We start from the raw sequence: 23,568 nt of genomic DNA on the forward strand, positions 1-23,568 counted from the left end.
TGCTTCTGGACAGTGTTTGAGATTCTTCCCGAGTGTCAGTCGTATGTAAATCGTCTTCCTTCAGGCTCCAGTCTCTTCCTTGATGGCCTTTCAGCACAATACGGAAAAGAGGAGTGCTGCAATCTTAACCCTCTTCCCATACTGTGTGCTGATGGTGGCGACTAGGACAATGTTTTTCTTAGCAATCGACAGCTAATTATGTCTTTTACAAAATTGTTCATCGCAAAAAAATGACTTTTAACCTCCCATGATTTGCATAATAAATATGAGTAAATAATAACGCTTGGCACAGTAATGTATGACGGTATGTTAAATATTAAAGTCCTACTATATGAGTGAGAAATCACTCTATCATTAAAAACTTTGCTAAAAACACATAATTATGTATCGAGAAAAAGTAGGGAGTGAAGTAAAAAGCAAACTTTTAATCTTTCTTTATTTCTCTTTCTTCATTTTTCTTCTTAATCTTCTTTTTTCCAAAGAAATATATTTATGTAGGTACCAAAGTAAAAGCAGATACGTCTTTTTTTTAAAAGAAAAATGAAACAGGAAAAAAACAAAAACTTTTTGACAAATGATTGAATAAATGATTTTGTATTTGTCTTCACTCCTTTTCTTTGGCTTGATGTTATTGAATACAACAGAAAAAACAATTTATAAAATGTTTATTTCTTTGAAAAGCTGTCAATTTTATTAAATAAATAAAAAGATAAAACAGCCTGGAAACGTAATCCCATCTCCATTTGACAACAGAAAATAAATGCCAATTTATATATGTATATGTGCATTAACTAAAGCCTCCTTAAAACTAATGATCAGCTTTAATGATTTGACTTCTTTCTACTATTTATTATGTATTTAAAAAAATAATTAGCGTTGAGATTAAATGTAATTTATATACCAATTAAAACATTAAGAATCATCAACGGATGAAATAGCTTGAACATTATCGTGAATATTTTTAAACTTTTCATGAAATTTATTTGCAAAACATATCAAAATCAGTTTCAGAATATATTTAATAATATTTTTTATTTTTTTCTCTATTTCAGGTATGATAGGCAAGTGAATCATTTTATTTTTTATCCCTTCCGATTTTTATTATAATATGTAAATTAATAATGATACCTAACAGGGTATAATACTATTAATGCCACATACATAAGTATACTATGTCTAGATTCTTAAATAAATTCATTCATATTAAATACAAATGCTTCTATAGTATGTCTGTAAAGAATACTCTATTCACTAGTCGTCCGCAGGATTATATTTAGAAGGGGAATTTGCGGAATATTTTTGAATTTTTTTCTAAAATCTATAACTATTCCCAAGGAATTACATTTTTAGGACATTTTCTGAAAATTTCACGGTGTTCACGAAAAATTAAATTTTAAACATTACATTTCTTGGTTAAAAATTTCAAAAATCCCCATCTATTCACAAAAAATTATTATTTTCTTTTTTAATTTTAAATAGTATATTTTTTGGATAAAAATTTAAAAAATCCACAGCTATTAACAAAAAATTAATTAAAAGAAAAGAATTCAAATATTTAATTTTTTTCGAAAAAAAAATTCCAAATATCAAAATTTTTCGAAAAAAATATTCAAAAGTCCATAGGTATTTTTAACAAACTAAATTTTTGTATAAAAAATTCAAATATTAAATTTTCTTGTAATAAGCAAAAATTCCTGATTTTTTTTTTTGTTTAGGGGGTAATTCAATTTTAATTTTTATCTATTAACTGTTGTACTTAATAGAAAAAATAATAGTTTTTAGTAAAGGAAGGTAAAAATAGTGTTTGTTCCATGGACCAATATTTCTTTATGTATGTTGTAAAACTCTTTTTATTATTGATATATATAAATTTTAATATTGCAATTCGATCCAAACGATTAAATGTCAAAATATATATATATGCACCATGTCAATGTCTGTTGCAATAGAAAAAAAAATGGAAAAAAGAAACCGATGCAGATATTTTGCCTTTGATCATCACTCTATACCATTGTACGCATATTTAGGTATGATCATGTATAGTTTGAAAAGTTTCGGACCCCCCAACATCACACTAAATTAAAATGCTTCAACCTACCACAACATGATTCCTTCTTTGAAAGATACTTCATTTCAGTAGAGTTGAATTGGTCCCAGAACTGAGTTCATTGTTGTTTATGGGCACTATTTCTGTGTGTGGAAAAGACAAAATCTACTTAAGCTACTTTTCCGTCATAGTTTTTTTATTAATCTAGGCAGGCAAGTGCGCACTAGGGATTATAATGAATAAAATCTCGACTTGGCATTACTATTTTTTTTTAAGTTTGGAAATATTTTTTCAAAAATGCAATGAAATTTAAAATTGGGACCCCCCAAAAAAAAAAAAAAAAAAAACATGAAGACACTAAATCTTCTCTATAGGTGTACCATTTTGGTAGTCAAAAGCTTTTTATGTGGTCCTTTCTCCTTAAATAAATAAACTACATCACTCCTTGCACCCGATAAAAAGGAGAAAAATACTGTTGCAAAATTAAATTCTACGACCAATCCAACCATAAATTTGCATTATTTTAAAAGTGTATTTTTCTGGTTTCACATTCGTTTTGAAAAGTTAATTGACGTCTTTTTTATGAAAATGGAGCCAATAAGGATTAGAGCAGATCCTTCTTTCCATTAATTTAGCACAATTTTTGTTTCAAGGATTTAAGGATACATTACGATTATATCAATACCAGGTTTTATCAAACAGTAAATTGAAAAAAAAAAAAAAAAGTTTGAAAATAACTGATCCATATGAAATGAACTAAGATAAATAAATACAAGGGTGGGCTGGAAGGGCTATAGCTCCAACAAAATTAATCTATTTATTCGTCATTCGGGAAAATTATGCATCAGAGCAAAAAATTTAATATTTGAAATTTTCTTTCTTAAAAATTTAATTTTTTGTCAATAGCTGTAGATTTTTGAAATTTATCTCCAAAAAATTTAGTTTTTTGCAAATAGTTGGACATTTTTTTTTTCTTCAAAAAAAATTTCCTATTTCAAATTTTGTTTCCTGAAATATTTTTTGTGAGTAACTATGGATTTTTGAGTTTCGGTTCCTACAAAATTATTATTTTAAATATTTTTCCAAAATAATACTAAACTCCAAGTTCTCCCTAAAATATACACCTGCGGACGCCCTTGAATTATGTTCTATTTACATAGACTGCCTCAAACGATTGCCAAATCAGCAAAAACACATTGGTTAAAATTTAACAATTCTGAGACTTTCTTAATAAATCTTCATTTAGTTGTCGGATATTTTTTTCATAAAGCTTTTAATATCTAGAATGTTCATATATATCTTTGCTTTTCATTCTTTTTATTCCTTACTCAATCTATGTATTATATAGAGAAGTACACTAACACAGGGATTCTCAACCTTTTTTTATTGATATAATTTATTTATTTTTAGAAAAATTGAAATATTTTTCTAAAATTAATTTTTTGGGAAAAAAATTTTAAAAATTAATTTATAGGTAAATTTTTTGGAAAATCCATAGCTATTCTCGAGAATCTAAATTAAATATAAAAATTTCGAAAATCCACAACTTTTCCTAAAAAATTAATTTTTTATGAAAAAAATTACCTTTTTGGAAAAAAAGTTCAGAAATCCATATCTAGTCTCAAAAAATTAATTTTTGGTGAAAAACTTAAAAATCCATATCCAAATAAATATTAAATTTTCTAATAAAAAGCAAAAATTCCTTAATTTGGGGCTACAGACTTCTCAGCAGGCCCACTGTGGAAGCGCCTGGGTCATGTGCCACTATTAAAATATTCTTGCAAAATTTCAAGTACCCCTGGAGTACCTCCATGTACCCTAAGAGGTACACGAAGCCACATTTGAGAACCACTGTACTAAGATATAAAAATGAGAGAAACAATCATCAATCATGTTTATTGTTTACATTATATAATATTATGATAGGTATATAAAACATTTTTAAAATGTAGCCAACAGATAATACAGAAGAGCTCTTCTTACTATGTAATCCATTGATGAAGAATTTATCTCTCTTCACCAATAACAAGAATGTGAAAATGCATGGACCACTAATAAACAGAGCAACAAAAATCAATATGCAATAAACAGGGGTGTCCACAGGGTGTAGGCTGGAGGGGCTGTAGCCCCCCCCCCTGTAAATTAAAGCATTTTGGTTTTCCAAAAAAAATAATATTTAAAATTTTTCAATTTTTGTGAGCAGCTGTAGATTTTTAAAAAAATATTTTTTTGTGAAGAGCTACGAATTTTCATTTTTTTTTTTTGCAAAAAAATAATTTTTTGTGAAGAGCTATGGATTTTTCAAATTGTTTTAAAATCAATCCCGTCTCCTTTTTTCCTTGGTATTGGTCCTCGAAAAGGTAAAATACAAGGCACAATTTTACCTTGTGCAGGGAGGGAAGCAAATTATTTCCTGTTTATTTGGTAAAGTAATGAAATTTCTGAGCTAGTACTCTCTCAAAACGAAAATCCTGTATACTCTTTTGTCTTTCTATGTAATACTTATTTATTCAACCAAATGTAAGGGCATAGCTTACATTCATTCTCAAGGCTCAATTAAAGGATTTTTCTCGAAGATTGTAGCTATATATTATTCTTATGAAGGTTAAAGATAAAAGCTTTTGTATCCGATTGCAATCTCTAAATTTATTCTTTATCTCTCAAATTTTTTGATGTTATATCATAAAAACATCAAAAGTAATACAAACTTATATTAATGTGCTAACATTCGAGCCACTTCATCACTCTTCTAAAATGATAAGCTCACTCTCGCTATTCATTTAAAATAATGAGCCCGGTCTCGCTCAATAATTTTGAGCGGCGCTAACTAATGCTAGCGTTTTAGTGTTATGTTTTGATTCAATAAAGTAACGGGAATAGTTAATTTAAATTGCACACACGGAAGGGATTTAAAAACTATCTTTCCTTATGATACCAAATTGGAGAGCGATCTGTATACCAGTTTACTTGAAACAGCTGGATAAGTCAGTCTACCTCACTAGTGCTCCACGATTTTGACAATGAACGAAATTATTCAACAAGTAGTTTGCCTTAAATTTTGTGTTGTGAACAAAATTTCATGTGTTGACGCGTTGTAAATGTTAGAAAAAACCAGCGGATATGAGTGGTACAAAGGGTTCAAGAAGGGCCGTGACATTGTTGAAGACATGTCAAGGTGATACTCATTGTTTTTTTAATATTTGTGGTCTGGTGTATCATGAATTTGTTCCAAAGGGAAAAACAGTCGATACCGAGTACTATTAGGGCGTACTAAGGGATTTGCATGAGAAGATCCGTCAAAAACGGCCAGATTTATGGAAGAAGAAATAATGGATTTTCACAACGATAAAGCACCATCACACAGAGCCATGATTGAGAGTAAATTCAAACCCAAACATGCAATAAATACCATCGATCGACCCCCATATTCACCTGATTTAGCTCTTTGTGACATTTTTTTGTTCCCCAAGCTTAAAATGCCCTCCGTGGACTCCGTTTTGAGTCTATTGAATCCATAAAACAAAATTCGTAGAAGGAGCTAAAGGTCATCCCAAAAAGTACATATAATAAATGTTTGGAGGACCGGAAAAAGCGTTGCATCCAATGGAGATTATTTTGAAAGCGAAAAAATTAATTTTAATAATTAAAAGTGAAATTTGTGTTTTATTTGACAATTCCCGGTACTTTTTATACAAAATGTATGTTGGTAAGGGGGCTACACTTTTTACTACTAATTAGTATTTCGTTTCTCTTAGTACTATTCAGGATTTGATGATCCTAGAAACGAATAAATGAATGAAGAGAGATGTTTATGATCTATTTATCAATTATTTGTAAAATAGTTACATAATTACTCCAATGTTTCTCATACCTTTGATACTATTATGAGCCCTCATTAAGAAAAATAACTATCCATGTAAATGCAAGTACTTTCTAAATACTTATACAATATTGATAGAAACTTAAAAAAGAATCAACCCCAATTACATGGGTCCTTCAAAGTCTTCATAATTCTATTTTATGGCTCATTTAACCCCATTTATTATATATGCCAAACTCCGGATTTTTTCATTACTGTAATTACTATCATTTATCATGGAACGGAAGGCATTTGAAAGAGAAGAGAATCCTACTAACAATAGATTGTATGTATATGAGTAAATTATAATTGAATTCAAGAGAGTTGCAAATATTATATTTTTTTCTCTTATTCATCACATTACTTGTATGGTCTTTAATTTTTACACATGCCCCTTGCTTTACGAGTCAAAATGCCCCACTTTTAAATATTTAATATAAAATAAAGTATTTATTTTGAGTTCACGATGAATTAAACATATAATAACTAATAAAATGTTACTTATATTTTTTAAATTTATTTATAAACAACATGAAAAACTAAAACCTTTACGGATATATAACAAAGCTATAAAGTGCTTAAACATGTTGGACATTATATATCAGCAATTGTTTTGGCTTTACAGCTGCATCTTTTTACATTTTGAAGAACTTATTTTATAGTCTTTTTTGGAGATACAGAAATTGATATTTTTGAGTATGTCTGGATGTCTTTCCGTAGCACTATTACCCAAAAAATTACTCGACTTCTCTCTGTGTCACAAAAACTAAGAGTAGTTTTACCACAACATCGATAGACACCTGCTTATGTCAATAATCCAATGTAAACTTGAAGGTCAGTCAGTTCTTCAATTCTTGCATATCTTGTAAAATCTTCCTAATTAGTTATTTTCAATATGATTCTTTCAATATTAGGAGAGATAAATAGGCAAAATGTTGAAAGGATATAAATCGAACCGGCTATGGCAAATATTTTGGGCCCAGAGGTAATTATTATGAGTATAATTAATACCCTCGTTTTTGCCAATAAGGACAATTTAATCTTTTCATTTTTTGAGAAGAAAATATCCCATTCAAGAAAAAAAAAGTATTTTTCATATGAGAATGAGTCAAGTATTCATTTAAATTATCTTTATCAGACAAATTGTTTTCAAACTTCGGATCTTGCAATTATTCCTCATCAAGGATCTTTTTATAAGTTACTTTTGTGTTATGTTCATGTAAATCCATATTGCATTTCAAATAAGAGTTATCATACTCTCAGTCCAAAATGATCAATTTGGTCTCTAGAAAAATATACATTAATATTCTTTTGGTCTTTCCTATGTATATGATTTTCTAAAATTATTGCAAATATAAAATGTCATTTATATACTGGGTTCAAATGACAAATAAGACAATATTTTTACAAAAGTCATTTTCAGCAAAAATAAAATGATAAAAATATTTTTTTTTACTTTTTCTAATGTTGAGGTTTATTAGGGAAATTCAAGAAATTTAAAGTCTAAAAAATGTCAATAATAGGTATTTTTTATATGTACAATTTGATAATGGACCATTTTGACCAATAAGAGGAAACAAGGATTAACTGATTACAATATTAGATCATTTTAACGTGGACATTTGTTTGTATGTAGACTGGAAGGTTTTTATGAATGTGTTTATGTATGTATATTAAATAAATATGCTTTTCTCTATTGTCAAGAAATAACCTTTTTACAACAAAGATTTTATGTACCTATCTATGTACGTACAACAACACATAAAATGTGTGTTTAGAATGTAAAACAAACATATAAATTTGTACTTTTTTGTGACATTTTTATTATGAAGGTCTTATTTATATGTATGTAATATTCTTTAAGGACTCCTTTGTTTTTGTTTTTTAAATTGAAACCCTTGGCCAGCAATGTAAAAAAAATAATCAATTCATTTTATATCTATTTATGTATCTATAATGAATTTACCTGGTTGTTATTCCATTATTTCTTACCATTAAGGTCTTTTAAAGGAATACAAAATTAGAAATGTATAAAGGTAAAGAAGTATTTATACAAAACTTAAAACTCTTTAATTTTCTTCTCTTCATAACTGAGTAATGTTTTTTTAATAATGATAATTTAAAAGGACCACTTCTGAACACGTTTTACTCGATATGACCGCAATTAGCTTTAATCAAGGAGTCCAAGCAACGACAAAAGGCAGAAAGTGGGCGAATTACCTTCTTTGGGTTGCACTTTTTGACCTAGTAGAGATCGTACTGAGCATGATTGATGTACTTGCCACATCACACCCATTTCAAAACGTTGAACACCGTATTTCTGTTGTACTTTGTGAATTGGATGATATCTTTCATAGCGTTTCCGGGAGAGAAAAAAATGGAGAATCACTTTGCATTACTGTTCTTGAACCCTCATTTGGAAGACTAAGAGTACAATTCTTCTAAGCTTATAAGAAAATACACCAGTCATATAAAAAAGTCATTTGTAAAGAATTTCCTTGTCTAAATACTTCTGTTCACCTCAGCATGTAGTCGGAATCGATGGGAGGGGAATACATCCTTCGAACACCCTAAGCCAATGGGGAAAAGGAGGGCATATTTATTAAGGACTTAGATAAGTGTACAGAGTTTTTTACTACCCCTTTTAAAAAAAAATTGAATCCATTTTTTTAAAGACAACATTTCTAATTGATTTTAAAGGACTTTTTTTATGTCATTCTATTTATAATTGTATTTTAAATGAACTTTTTCCAAAAAATAAATTCCAAATCTTATTCCATAGTAAACTATAATGAACATTTCAAAGGAGTGGGGGTATCGATTTATTGCCTAAAACTGGCTCTTGCCAAAAGGGGCACAGACCATTGGATTATTGTTGGTTCAAATAAACTTTGCTAGCAAATGTCAATTTTTGTTTTACTGAAGTAATGTCATGCTCCAGGTTTAAAAACCTGAATGTATTGAGGTTTCAAGTAGGAATGATTCCATTCTGAGTTCCTTTTCTCTCTCGCATACTCTGTCCTCCTCTTCTCACACATTAATTCAATTAAAATATCAACCCCCAAATGTATTTTTATATTGTGTGTTGATAAATGTGTAGATTGGGAGATTTTTAAACTATATGTATTATCCATACGTATGTATGTAAAGACATTTTAATTGTCTCTTGTCAAAAAAAAACGACAACAATAACAACAAACAATGGGAAGCTGACAGCAATTGCTTTATAAATATCTCAGGAGTGACAATTAAATTCAATTGTGCGTCATGGGTTCTTATTATATTTATATTTATGTAGAAAGGAAGAAAGCTGCACTTGAGCTTTGCTTATATAATACTCCATATGTTCTCATAAATCAATTTCCCCCTCTTTCTATAATTAACATGGGATTCGTACTTTACATATAAATGCACACTATGAATATAACTATGTATGTACAGGGGTTATCTTATATAACCGTACACATTTTATTATTTTCAATCCGCTGTGACATTGGTCCAAAATTACGGAGGAGGACAACAGGACATCTTCTCTCTGAACAGAGGAAGCTGAGACGGTTGGAAAGAGCGAAGAAGTTTCTAAATATTCAAAAGGCCAAGAAAAATTTGGGCAAAGTTTTGCTCTTTTCTGATGAAAATTGTTTCACCGTTGATACCACTGTGAATAAGCAGAACAGCCAAACATCCAGAAAATGTATCAGCTTCAGTGAGTCATGTCTTTATAACGCCAGCACAGGCGAAGTCTGCCCTCCCCTTTTTGTGGAGAGAAAGGAGTGGCTAAATTTAGATGCTTATATCTAACTTCTTCATAATAAAGTGCTACCTTGAGTCAGACAAAAGTTCAGGAACAACTTTGTTTTCACTCAAGATGGAGCTCTGTGTTATAACACCGCAAAGTGCCAGACCTACTTAGGGACTACTAACGCAAACCCCTTGGACTACTTTATCTAGGTGCGTCTGGAGGAGAGGGTGCGTGCTACTTCTCACAGGCAGTCCAGTCTCTAGAGGCTTCCATCAAGAAGGATTGGACCAATCTTGAGTCTAACTTCATAGTCAAGGTCTGCAAGGGATTTAGGTCTCGTAGTGAGGTAATTATTAGAACTGAGGGCTCATATATTGAATACAAGTTGTGGCAAGTACTAATTTTTGATGATTTTACTAAAAAAATCTCCTCACAAAAAATTGAAAATAATAAAATGTGTACCACTAAAGAAGATCAACCCTGTATATTCTATAGTTGTTTTTATATGTATTCAAGTAAATTCAATAGATAATACTTAGATGCTCTTCTTTTTCTCATCTATGTATTTTCTTTTTATATTTGTATCAAAAATAGTCACATAAATCATCCTCGAGAGAGCCGAGGAAGGGGGGGGGGAGGGATTCGAAATATTATATAAAAATATATATATAATGTGCTGCTGTTCATGTCTGAAATTGATGTAATATATTTGATGTCATGTTCCATGATGATTCATAGAGTGCTTAAATTTATCATGGCCATCAGAGTTCATTATTCTTTTTTTTAATAGTAGTTCCATTAACAGTATTAGGATCCATATAATCAAACTCCAGCCCTATTTAAATCATTTGGAATATCCTGTCTAATCTATGGAGAGATACTCAACTTCATTCAGAGTGTCTTTTAAAACCCATGTGATATTTATATTGATCCATGATATTTTGGTAACCACTTTGTAGATCTCAATATTTTGTAAATTTATTTTAATAAATTGTATTGTTTTTTTCGGAACAATTTTTTTTTAGTATTTATACCAAGGTGATTTTCCTTTCTCGTAAAAGTTGAACAACTTTTTCTCTGACCTACCCTAAAGTTATACGACATAATACATTAATAATACAATTGAAGTAGTCCCGTATGCACGTATTTTATTTAGGTGCGACTATGGGGTATTCGGCTTTAATAGAAAGATAAATAATAATTCTTAAAAAATTATTGAACCTCCCTGAGATTACAGACTGTAAGATAAAGTGGAGCCTTTAGCATATGTATTAATAATACAAACCCAGGCAGGGCCGTTCGAAAGATCATATACTTTTTTATTTGGGAGGAGGGGGTTTAATATGGAAAAAAGTTCAAAAATTTACAGCTGTTCACAATTTTTGTCAAAAATCTTGCACTTTTAAAAAAAATGAAAAAAATTTCAAAAATCCATAGCTATTCTCGCAAAATTAAATTTTTTGGAAAAAAATTCAAAATCTACAACTGTTTACAAAAATTGAATTTTCAGAAAAACGAAATTCAAAAATTAAATTTCTGATACTAAATTTTTCGTAAAAAACTTTTAAAAATTCATAGCTATTCATAGAAAATTTAATTTAAAAAAAAAAAAAAAAAAAAAAATTCTAGGAGAAAGTAAACATTTATTTATTGGGGGGTTACAACCCCTACAACCCACCGTGCGAACGCCCCTGCCAGGGTGTGTTTGTACTGTGTATATATTTAATTTATTTTCTATATAACATATATGAAATAAATTAGTCCCACTCTGACTATTCACTCACTAACAAGTAAACTTTCTTTTACCTTATTATCGTAGAAGAACTGGGATGAGTACTCAACGTCTCCAAAGATGCACAATAGTTGAAGAAGAATAAAGTAATAGGAGAGGATTACTGATGTTTCTGAAACCTTTATCTGAGCTAATGTTCAATTGTTTCCATTTTTTGAATACCTAGAGATGTTCAAAGCTCTGTTTTCAGTTCAATTTATTAATGAGAAAAATTCTTCTTTGTCAATATATAATGGCACATATTATGATACTCATCTTCGTGTTCTTTTATGATTTAAAATCTTTTCACGAATGAACATCAATTTAGTTTTCGAACAGCGATTATTAACTCTTATAATTTACAAATGATTACTCTCAAAATGAATAATTAATTATTTCAAATACCATCAATAATAAATTAAGAATTTTTGTGGTAGATAAACAACACATTGACAGAAATAAAATATAGTAATCTACTTTTTAAGTCCAACGACAATGCTCATATAATTAGGCATCTATTTATTCAAGTGTGATATTCCCTAAGGAATAAAGACATATTCCATATTTGATGAATGCGGTACCTATGTATATAAAAATACACTTTGGTACATATTCTATGCTTACAATAAACCTAAAGATGTCCTAAGTATATAGTGACGGCGTGTTCTCATTAAAGACAGAGATAACATATATGATTTGTATGAGAGTTATAAGTGTAAATCCTTATTGGAATCGAAGTAGAATTGAAGTTTGATATGGGAGTCATTCATACATATGGCCTTGCTAGGTATCGAAAGGGTTTTTGTTTATCTTCTTCCTCTCATAGCTGTTAATAGCTAATCTAATAAAATAGGGTATCGTATTTTAGATTTGCAAAAAATAACACTTTGCTTAGAAAGTTAATATCTTAAAATTTATAAACACAAAAGAATAAATAACTCTTCCTCGTGATTTTTTAGAAAATATATTTTGGATCTTGCTTTTTTTACAAATAATATATTTATTGTATTTCTTTAGTTTAATTTATATTTTTCGATTAAATTAGATTTTAACATGAAGTATATTATGTCTCTCAAAAAGAGTTCAAAAAACTCATCAAAAAAGTCTTGCAACGAAATAGATGGGTTTATTGAATTGCTGGTGTCAAAAGTGGCCTCTACACCCTCACAAGGCTCTTTCCACCCACTTTTTAGGTAGCTCTCTGGACAGTCTGGTGTGAACCCCCAAGATCTCTTGCATGGGCCCGCATGGACTTGGGGAGATTGACCTGGGCTACTTTCTTGAACTCCTCCAGATCCAGTTTGATCTTTTTGACGGAGCTCTTCTTTCCTCTCCAAGGTTTCGTACATGCTTACGGCGTAGACAGTTGCCCTGGAGACACTTAACTGCTTGGAGTGCGTGTATTGAAAATTGACGATCACGTTCAAGTGTCATTTTCTCGACTTGTCCCTAAACTGGAGAGCTCAAGTTTATTTTGTTTATTAATCAATTGCCCATTTTTTAATATATCAAAATATGAATTAATTTCAATCACTCAATCTTCTTTAATTATTGAATTAGTAAGAGTTCAGATTTCAAAGGCCCACTCGGTATAATGACAAGTACTTTGGAAAATGACAATTCATATGTAGATTACGCACTAGAAAAAGCATTCTAGGACATGTTTTATAAACCTCCAGCAGAGCTGTTTTTCTTCAAAACAGATTTCAAATGTTTCTGCTTTTTTTATTAACATACGCAGAGGGCATAATATTCTTTTACATTGTAGACTGTTGAGTCATAATGTATTGCACTTATATATATTTATATATGTACAGATCCCATTTGAAGGAAGCAACAATTTTATAGTACAACTACTTCCGTTAGCATCATCGTCGCAATATGAATTTTATGATGCCCTACATAATAATATTATTTAAAATGGGATTAAACATTCTTTTTAAAAGCACCGATTAAAAAGAAAGGGATTTATGTATTTTTGAAATATTAGTTTTTAGATTCCTTATTCAAAAAGAACGTATAAAGACATATTTGCTTATAGATACTTATATTATAACTTTTCTTTCTTATCCATTTAGAAATGTGTATTTCCTTTATTTTTTTAATTTTTTTTGTTACTACTTTTCTTTAACATAAATTTATGTCATATATTTATTTAAAAATATGTGAAAAGTTTTAAGACAACTTTAATAATGTTTTATTCAAAATAAAACTCTATGTAAAGTTTTTATTTTTGTATTTTACATTTTTTTATAACATTATTATTATTACTAATATGACTTTTATAATAATTATACATATTAGTAATAGGGGAAAGGATATAAAGAGAGTTTATACTAAATATTTCCATTTACCGCTGTCGTAATATGTAATTACATTTGAACTAGTTATGGTACGATTCCTAAAAAAATTCCAATGCCGATTCCGGTACGTTTTTTATTAAAAGTTCCCAAAAAAAAAAAAAAAAAAAATTCAAACATGATATATTTTTTGGATAAAAATTACAAAAATACTTATTTATTCCAAAAAAACTATTTTTTCTGGAATAACATTTGAAAAATTAAATAAAATGTCAGATATAAATTTTTTGTAAAAAAAAATCAAATATTCAATTTTATTTTAAAAAGCATAAATATCTTTATTTACTTTTTAAGAGGGGGGCGGTATTTTTTTCATAACTTAGAAAAGTAATAAATAAGAACAGAAATCTCAAATTAAACATTATTTTATCGATGCCGATTTCGATTCCAGAAAAAATAACCGATTCCGATTAATCTTTGCATCACTAATTTTTATATTCAGTAGGCCTAAACTTTCATACGTTGTTATGAAAGTTGTTAAGATGGTGTAGGATGAATTTTGAGAACTGAACTTTATGGGGTTTTTAGTTATAGATAACTAGTCTGATTATTATTATTATTTTATTTTTTTGAGAAATTAACAACTATCCTATTTATGGCAATGCATTTATTCAATTTTGAATGTCATTAATCATTGATGAATATATTTGCTCTTTCCTCTTTAAGACCCTCGGAATAAGTAGGGGATTTACTTATGACTAAAATTTTTGGGAATTATAATTAGGTGTAAATTTTTGAAAATTATTAACAATTATTCTTATTGACTCAAACCTTTCACTATATTTTAAAATTAAATTATTGGTTAACAAATAGTAAATATGTCAATGGTTCAAAAACACTTTAATGTCGTCTTCATATCTCGCAATACCCAAATATTAAATCCTAATGTGTCAGTATCAACATCTCCGACGTTTTATTTATCTACACTATCTTAGGTGGACCTGAATACGGAAAAGATGCTATCTTGTATTTATAGTTACGATGTGACTGCGTTTTCAAACACTTTTGGAGAGGTTAATATTTTACAGAGTTAATATTAGTTATTTGTATATGATTTATGCTAAGTTTACGTCCTAGTCACAGGTTCCACTGTCTATTAGTATCTAGAGTAAGGTAGAATTGAAGTTGTGCGATATTCTCAAGTTGGTTTCGCAGTGGGCTTGAGGAAGAAGGGATCACTTTTCTTCCATCAGAGGCTACGACTCCTAAGCAATTTGTTTAGGCCAGATATTTTGCTCTGAAGGTGTCTTGGACTTCCTCAGGGATGCTCTATAAATCTGTCATTTCTGTGCTACAAAACTTTGTTGACTGTGAAGATCTTGTTGTCGGAGAATATCTTAAAAGTAGACAGATAACTACTTAAGTAATTAAGGACTTTATAGCATCTTTCAAGCCGTAAGGCCTTCATACTGTTGGTGAAGATATGTCTTGTAGCCCTGACAAAGCTGTTAAGGCCAAAGTCATCATTAACTGCCCTCCTGATGGTGATTTTGCCCTCGATAAACTCGTCAGCCAATCGGCACATTGATGCTGTTTGACCTTTCTTGATCTTGGTGTCTAGGGACTTGTCTCAAACCATTTCTTCCACTTCTTGCCTTACTTTTGACTCATTTTCCGTTCTCCTTGGCCACCCTGATATTCTGGACTATTCTCACAGCCATGCCGACAATATCTGAAATTCTGTTTGGATCAACATCTGTGTCGAGAAGATCCAAACCCCTTTCCCTTTTGTATTCCTGCTTACTAATTTTTCGTCAGATTTTGATCGAATCAAAACAATGGCCAAGAAAAACAACAAATGTATCTCAACATTGCTTGAGATGTCATCTGAAATCTTAATTAGCGCAAAAAAAAAAAAAAAATGCCGCGGAAAATTTTGCTATCGCACTCTGTATAATATATATTTTCTTAGGAGGGGGGGGGGCAGGGGGATACTGACAAGATTTTGAGTTTGCTCCACATGAAAGAACACGTTGTTGTAAAAGTGGATTTCAGCACTCAAAATATAGTTTGAGGATTTTTCTAGGATGAAATCCATGATTCTGTTCAAGTATGAATAATCCATCATGTCTAGTGATAATTACTAACATAAAAGTGATTGGGAGTTATACTATTGGAATCGTTACCGTGCTTATTAATTTTTGTTTTTCGTATTATAATAATTCTATTACATAGTGGGATTTTGTTGGTGTGTTCATTGAATATTTTGCGGCATGATTCCATCATTTTTTTTACCGGAAAACAATTATTTAATAAGTTTTATAGTAGTACACTTTTCAAAATTTGTATAAATGTTTCCAAAAGAATATCAATTTTCTCCAAAAATAGTAAAAATGGTCTATAAATCTCATTTATATATATATACGTATATTAAGGCGAAATTTTCTTGAAGCAAAATGGCGTTAAGGCAAAATGTCCTGAGACAAAATAGTTGAATGCAAAATTACCTAGTGCCATTTTTTATCAATTCTTATTGGCAAACAGTTAAGGAAATTTCAATTTATTTGCAGTTACAAAGTTTAATCAAACTGTGTTGATATAGTGTTTTACGCCTTTATTTTTTCAATAAAAAAACTTTACGCTGGTTAGGGGGTGATTGATTGATAAAGTATTTCATTAGTGGAGCATCACTGACAAAAGGTAGATAATCCCTACTCTAGTTTATAATCCACCATTTTGTTTGTAGGGGTCAATGGGCCAGTCCTACGTAGGATGTTTTGCGCCTCAGAGGTTTATCCTAAAACCACTTATCACACTGTGCTCTTGAAATGATCAATGCTTCTTCATATATACAACGTAGATTTCTACAAAAATTATCTTTTCCCCAGGGAAAATCCCTCACATAAGTCAAAAGCTCAAGCGTTTGCATCTATTTCTCAACCTGAATGAATAAATGAATCATAGCCAATCTATAAACAGATCGTTCCCACGTACATCCTTAAAAATACGTATGAAACATGCCTCTATATACTCTAGTTTATAGCCCCCCTCATGGAATTTGGTTTCGAGGAGGGAGTTGTCCTACAAAGGATTTTTTCAACCTAGGGGTTTATCCTAGAACCACTTAATACACTTTTCTCTTACAAGTACTAAATGCAACTAAATATACATTGTACACTTAAACAGAAAAAATTTCTCCAACATAATGATATATCTTTTAATTATGCAAATACGCGTACAAACATTTGGATATAAGTATATACACACCCATTAAACAGGAACAGGAATAAACAGAATTACGTACCTCCTACAATCGAGTAAGATTAATGGGAGAGGAAAACCAAAAAACATAACACACATAAAGCGCAAAATAAGAAGTCAAATATAAATACATACATATAAGTCTAGAGGTTCGGGCTTAAATTTTGGACTGTCCTGGGCTGGACTACAGTCTTCAGTTCTAAAGAAGGACAGACAGAACTCTATATACAGCTCTTATGTTCATTTGTAAATTAACTTAAGAAAGAAAAAAAAAAGGGGAAGGACTTTATCCCTTATCCTTAAAAACATTGTTTTCCTTCTACATAATCAAGGAATTGACCGGAAAGATTATGGCAACTGTCTTTTGGATTGTCAAGGAATACTCCTCATTAACCATCTGGAAAAGGGTAAAACTATTACAGGTACATATTATAAATCGTTATTGGACTGTTTGAAAACCAAGCTGCAAGAAAAACGCCAACAATTGGCCCACAAAAAAGTCATTTTCCATCAAGACAATGCACAAGGTAACACCTCAGCAGTTGTGGTCACTAAATTAATTGAAATAGGGTTCCAACTCGAGATGCCCACAGCACTAGCAATCTCACTCGCTTTTATTTTTCTGTCATCCATCACCATATCATGGATTTTATTAATGATTTCTGGAGAAGTAACCGCAACAGAGCGTTCAGAACGTTAAGCGTTACTTGTGCCCATATGGCCACTCCAAAAATTTTGAAACTACTTATAAACTGTTCTTATCAAAGGCGCAGAGTCCTCATAATGTTTACCAAGCTTCTTTTTAGTCTTCTGATGCGTTTTGCCTTTCATAAAGTAATTATTTTTCATCCATTTCGTCACAAAAGAATTCACAAAATTCTTTTTTAGTTCTCTCCACTTCCTCGATTCAAACGGATGCCAAATAGAAAGAAATAGACCTATCTGAAAGTTGGTATGTGCTCTTTCAAGAGATGCTACTAACTAAACATAACTTGGATAAGCACTAGTGTCATCTCTCAGACTTTGGATGGACTTTTCAAACGACCCTCGCATATTTTCTTTTGTACATCGTATCTAAACTGTTTTTGTGACTCTTTTAATGATAAATTATAATTCATATAAATAAGTCTATTCACGAACACAAAAATATTCAACAGTTCGTTTAATTTTAGTTATTTTTATTCAATAATATAATGTCAAACAGAAAGCATATATTTTGTAATTTTGTTTGACTAATTATCTATGAATATTAACTATTAGAAGCATGTTTTTACATACGGAATTATTATAATAATAATTATATAGGAATTTTTTGCTCAATGCACATCACATAATTTATTATATTATCCCCCCTCGCGTCCCTCCTTTCTCATTAATTCAAATGAATGAAAATAATGCAACAGGGCACTACTTCGATTCATTTATTATCAAAATTATTATTTATTATGTAAGTACATAATATATTTTACCTAACTAATTCTTAATATTATTGAGAGGGGGGTGAATAACAATAACAGCAGACGAGAAAGTAAAAAATAAGTGTGTGTGTGTGTATATAAATAAATATTTAGTACACAATATTGAAAAGAAAGTTCCAAAAGGAAACTAACTTCATCTATGTAATACAGAAAAAAAGATGTGAAAGAGAGAAATCTAAAAAAAAAGAAAGAGAGAAAATAATATATATAGAAAGAAAGGAATAAACTTTTTGAAAGCCTTTCTTTTGAAATTTCATTATTAATTTGAATATATTATATGTACGTTCTGCCTTGGAAATAAAACTGAATATTTATTAATTTTATGGGAGATGTTGGAGAAAATAGATCTTCTTTGTCTGTCATTCAATTTTCTTTATTCCTTCTTTAAATATGTAGTAATTAAACATTCCAAAAGCATACTGACATCGTTAGAGAACATTCATGATAGTGTATGTACATAGTCGTAGGCGAATAATAAGTAAAAATAATCGTTAAAAAAAATAAGAAAAGAAAATGACATTTAAAATAATTTAAATAAAAGTGCAAATATGTATATGAGCAAGTGACACGTAATTAACTTTAATTAGGTACATGAGGATTATATAGATATATTTATATATGATAAATGAAATACTTCTATGTTATTTATGCAATGTGATTGACCCATAAATTTAAAAAAAATAGGAAGCATTCTCCTCTCGGTTCTACCTGAACCCCTGTGAGGGTTGAATTGGCGTTGGAGCTTTTTTAAAAAGGGCACATTTTGTATTTCATAAAAACAAGGTTATTAACTCCTTCTGTAGTTGTGGTCAAGAGGGCTGATCAGTGAATTTTTATTCAAATTCATATCAAATATGTGCCTCAAGGAGAAGATTTAGTTAGTTAAAATGCTGTTTGCCATAGATATACATGTAAGATAAAGAACACGACTACACTTGTGAGTATAATTGCTACTACAACATATCCTAATTATACATAGAAATTGTCATCAACTATTCTCTTCATTTTCGAACATTTCATAAATTTTAGAATAAAAACTTTTTCATTTTCTTATTACATTATTTTATATTTTTCATACAAGAGTGTAGGACATATGTTTATAAGATGCTCTCTACTCTATGATTCTTTCGTACAGACATTGGATGTTGAATTCATATTTTTCTATTTACTCAGGATGGCGAGAATGGGTCCGTGACCTGTGTATGCTTGTACTAGAAGTTTTATTTTCTGACATCCAAATTTGACCATTTTTGGCATTGGTTTTTTCAGCATGATGTGTGTATGTTTTATACTTTGTATTGCTTACACCAGACTTTGTATAAGAAACTACGTATTACCCGCTTAATGAAGCTTTTAGTCACTCCAACCAACTTTTGGTTTTGATTCTTAGTTCCTATTTTTGCTAGGTTATCTGCAAATTCATTTCCTGTCATATCATTATGACCTTTGTACCATTCGAAATATAAATTTTTCTTACTTTTGTCTCTGTTCAATATTTGTTTTCACTATTTGACTTCATCACTTGTAGAACGGGGATTGAGAATAGCCGCAATTTCTTATTGAGAATCTGATTGAATTATAAATTTTCTTTATGGTTTCTCTTGCTTGAAAAGAGCTTCAACTTATTGTGCGATGGTGAATACTTCTGCTTGAGGGTTCGTTGTTCATCAAGACTGATAATTGGTGAATGGACATATCACCTGAAGGGATAGTCTATCCAGCTCATGTATTTCCTTGTTCATCTTTGGATCCGTCCAATAAGAAAATATCTCTTGTTATAATATACTATTTAATATCTCTTTTATAAGTTAATAAGAAAAGAAATTTGAAGTGTTATCTCAGTCTGTATCCAGAAGATAAAGTACATGGAAAAAACCTTTACTGAAATATAAATATATGAATTCTTTAATTTTTTTTTATTTTTAGTGATCTGTATAGAGTATAAAATTATGAACGTGTATATTATGGACAATATATAAACCTTTCAATGTTTAATACTGTTATTTTGATATCATAAAGTACCAGTGGTCAACAATGCTAACCACTACCAAGAAAGAATCTAATCCTAACAAAATAGAGTGTCAAACTCTCACTAACATTGATATATATACCTATACAAGTAATATGTAAAATTAAAAAAAAAAAAAAAAAAATTCATTTTTTTAGTCAAGGTTACTTAAAGGGTTAAACCATCATTTGATCCAACATATACACTTTAGTTAAAGGTCCTTTGAAGAACAGAGAGACTATAATAATCATATAATTTTAAGGGGCATTCGCAGGATTATATTTTTTTTTGAGGGGGGCGGGATTGGATTTTTTTTCTCCAACCAACTTCCAAAAATCTTTAGATATTCATACTAAATTTCAAAAATTAAATTTTTTTGAAAAAAATTTTTAAAGAATAAATTTCAAATATTAAAATTTCAAGACTCCATAGCTATAAAAAAAATTGAATTTTTTGGAAAAAGATTTCAAAAATCCATAAGAAAACATATATAATAAAAATTTCAAATATCCACAACTATTTACAAAAATTTTAAATATTAAATTATTTGGAAAAAAAAACTTCAAAAATCATACCTATTCACAAAAAATGCATTTAAAAAAAAAACTGCAAAAATCCAAAGTTACAAAAAAAAAAATTAAATATTTAGTGAAAAATTTCAAATATTCATTTTCCTGAATCTTTTTTCGATAAATCTATACCTATTGACAAGAAGTGAAATTTTCTGGAAAAAAATTTAAAATAATATTTTTTTTTTTAAATTCTGACCAAAATATTATTGTAAAAAGGAAAAAAAATTGTGGACGCATCTCATTTTAGTAACTAATCAAACGACCTTTACTATTTACTTGAGCCACTGATCCAGACTCCTGGGGGAGCATCGACATACTTTCATGTTCCGAAGACATGTTCAAAGTATTCACGGAAGTTTATGACATTATTGCCCCCCCCCTTTTCTCCTCCCCCATGTTCCCATTTGGTGAACATAATGTACGTACTCTATTATAGCTTTTGTTTGCAATTTCAAAACCCCTCCCACCTACGTATGTGCTTGATTGAGTGTTATTATTAGAGTTATTTATGTCGAGACCTTAAACTTGCGTTTTCTTTATTATTATGTTATTGATCTGTGATATTCAATTGAGTCAGTATTCATTGAGAACTATTTGAGTATAGTTCTTATTTTTTATATCCAATTTATATTGATATGCATCAGTCGAGATAGCAACGACTCCAAGATTCATGTTTACAAGGTTCCTATAATACTATCTACACTTAATTTGAAGTAGTTATATATATACGGTATCATATATGTATGTGTGTACATTAAATTTATTATCTCTTCTAAGATTTATAACCTAAATTTGCAATTTATTTGTGTTTCATTTCACTTTTTTGTTGTTGTTGTTATTAGATTAATAGTCTACAATGACGTCAGGAAAGAAAGGAGAAAGGGACAAGAAGGTAGCTGTAGGTACTACATTTATAGGCATCCTCCTTTAAAATCCAACAAGATACACACGTAATGAAAAAATACAAACCATAACACAATGATATCCCTAAAACATCGAAAAGTTAATTCATGTAAGCATTTTTTTGTCAGGTATTTTTTCTTTTACATATGTTTCCTTTTTTAACACGGCGTCACCCCACATATATAAAAATGCATTTCGCTGTCAATGTGTCTACTTCTTTATTCTTTATCAGTATCCTAAGCCCGGATTGGTTGAATTCGAATTAGTTCTTATTAATTTGTGAACAGTGTTGCGGAATAATTGGCTAACAAAGCCCTTAGGGGCATATACTAATTAATACTTTTGTTAGTTTTTAACTTAGTGCTGCAAAACTTGCGGCAAAATAATGCAACTCCCTGAGTGATAATATTATTTAATGTAGAATATAGATGTATATTACTCACATAGAGGGCGCTATGAACATTATTCTGAGCATGCACCATTTTTATTAACAAATATTTGAAACAGGCCAACAAACTACCCCCGGCCTTTAACCCCCGGCCAACTCCTCCTGGACCCTTTACTCAGCCCCCATAACATTATTATGGAGAAGTACAGTTACTAAATCATAGAGGGCCAAAGTAATATATTAATGTTATAGTTTTTTGGAGCGGTTGTGGAGCAATGAAACTTTCAAGTTCGATTTGGAAAGTAATTATGAGTTCTATGAATCATCAAATTTTAATACTAAAATAAGAACATTTTCCTATTAAAATAGATACTTAGCCTGATTGTTTTGCCATATGCATGAGATATAAGATACAATAAATATTTCTAATAATACCTAGTCTAATTTCCTTAATCCAATGACAAAAATTGCAAAAACATTGAATTTCAGTAGGTCGTTTATACAATGAATTTAGGGCTTGATTATATTGAACTAGTTAGTACATGATGTTATAATAAATATCCAAGGAGGGAATTTCGGATAACTCCTTAAATACGGTGAAATAGTGTCATCCTTATACAAAATAAGTAGATTAATTATATCTGATTTTTAATATATGTATTTCAATATTACAAAAGTCAAATAGAATTAATCACGGCAAGTCTTCTCAAGTAGTAGTCATGGAAAGTTTCAACATATTGACTTACATGCATATCATTTTCTGATAACTTATACTTGGTAAATGAACGGTGTATTGTAAGATTACAATATTTGGCGTAGTCAAAATTTTGTCTCAACGTCACATGGTATTTTTAAGCAGGTATTCCATTTTTTTACATCTAAATTCCCCTGAATTATTAATTAGGGCTCATAAGTCGGAGTCGGGTTAGAACACAGAAAATATGAATATTTATCATTGATTTAGAGTTGCTAATTTTAAAATACCTGCAGATTTAGAGCCGGGATCTCTAAACATGATAAATCCAACCTCGAAAAAATCATTGGAATTATACTCTAGAAATTAAACTTAACTTTTCAGTCCCTCAAATAATAAATCAATTCAAACAAGTTTATTAAAAATACACACATCAATACACATCATTATTCTTAATTTATAGTGTGTTATAATATTTTGTAATCTTGGTTTTGAATCTCTAAATTTCAATTATATGAATCTAAATCGATTTCACTAATTGTTCA

General features: G+C 29.8%; 1 protein-coding gene across 8 annotated transcripts in view; it reads left to right on the plus strand.

The window, feature by feature from the left end:
- The window catches only part of LOC121128093 (glutamate-gated chloride channel), a 151,678-nt gene that overhangs the window by 34,670 nt on the left and 93,440 nt on the right, over positions 1-23,568 (plus strand). For 2 of the 8 annotated variants that reach the window (XM_071892535.1, XM_071892537.1), the window contains exon 1: positions 1,723-9,994. The exons of the other annotated variants lie outside the window; for them this stretch is intronic. The gene's annotated coding sequence lies outside the window, so the exon portion shown is untranslated. Of the gene's footprint in view, positions 1-1,722; positions 9,995-23,568 lie in introns of those variants that run through there. 8 annotated transcript variants of the gene reach the window in all.

Source organism: Lepeophtheirus salmonis, chromosome 13 (assembly GCF_016086655.4).
Source record: "Lepeophtheirus salmonis chromosome 13, UVic_Lsal_1.4, whole genome shotgun sequence".
NCBI lineage: Eukaryota > Metazoa > Arthropoda > Copepoda > Siphonostomatoida > Caligidae > Lepeophtheirus > Lepeophtheirus salmonis.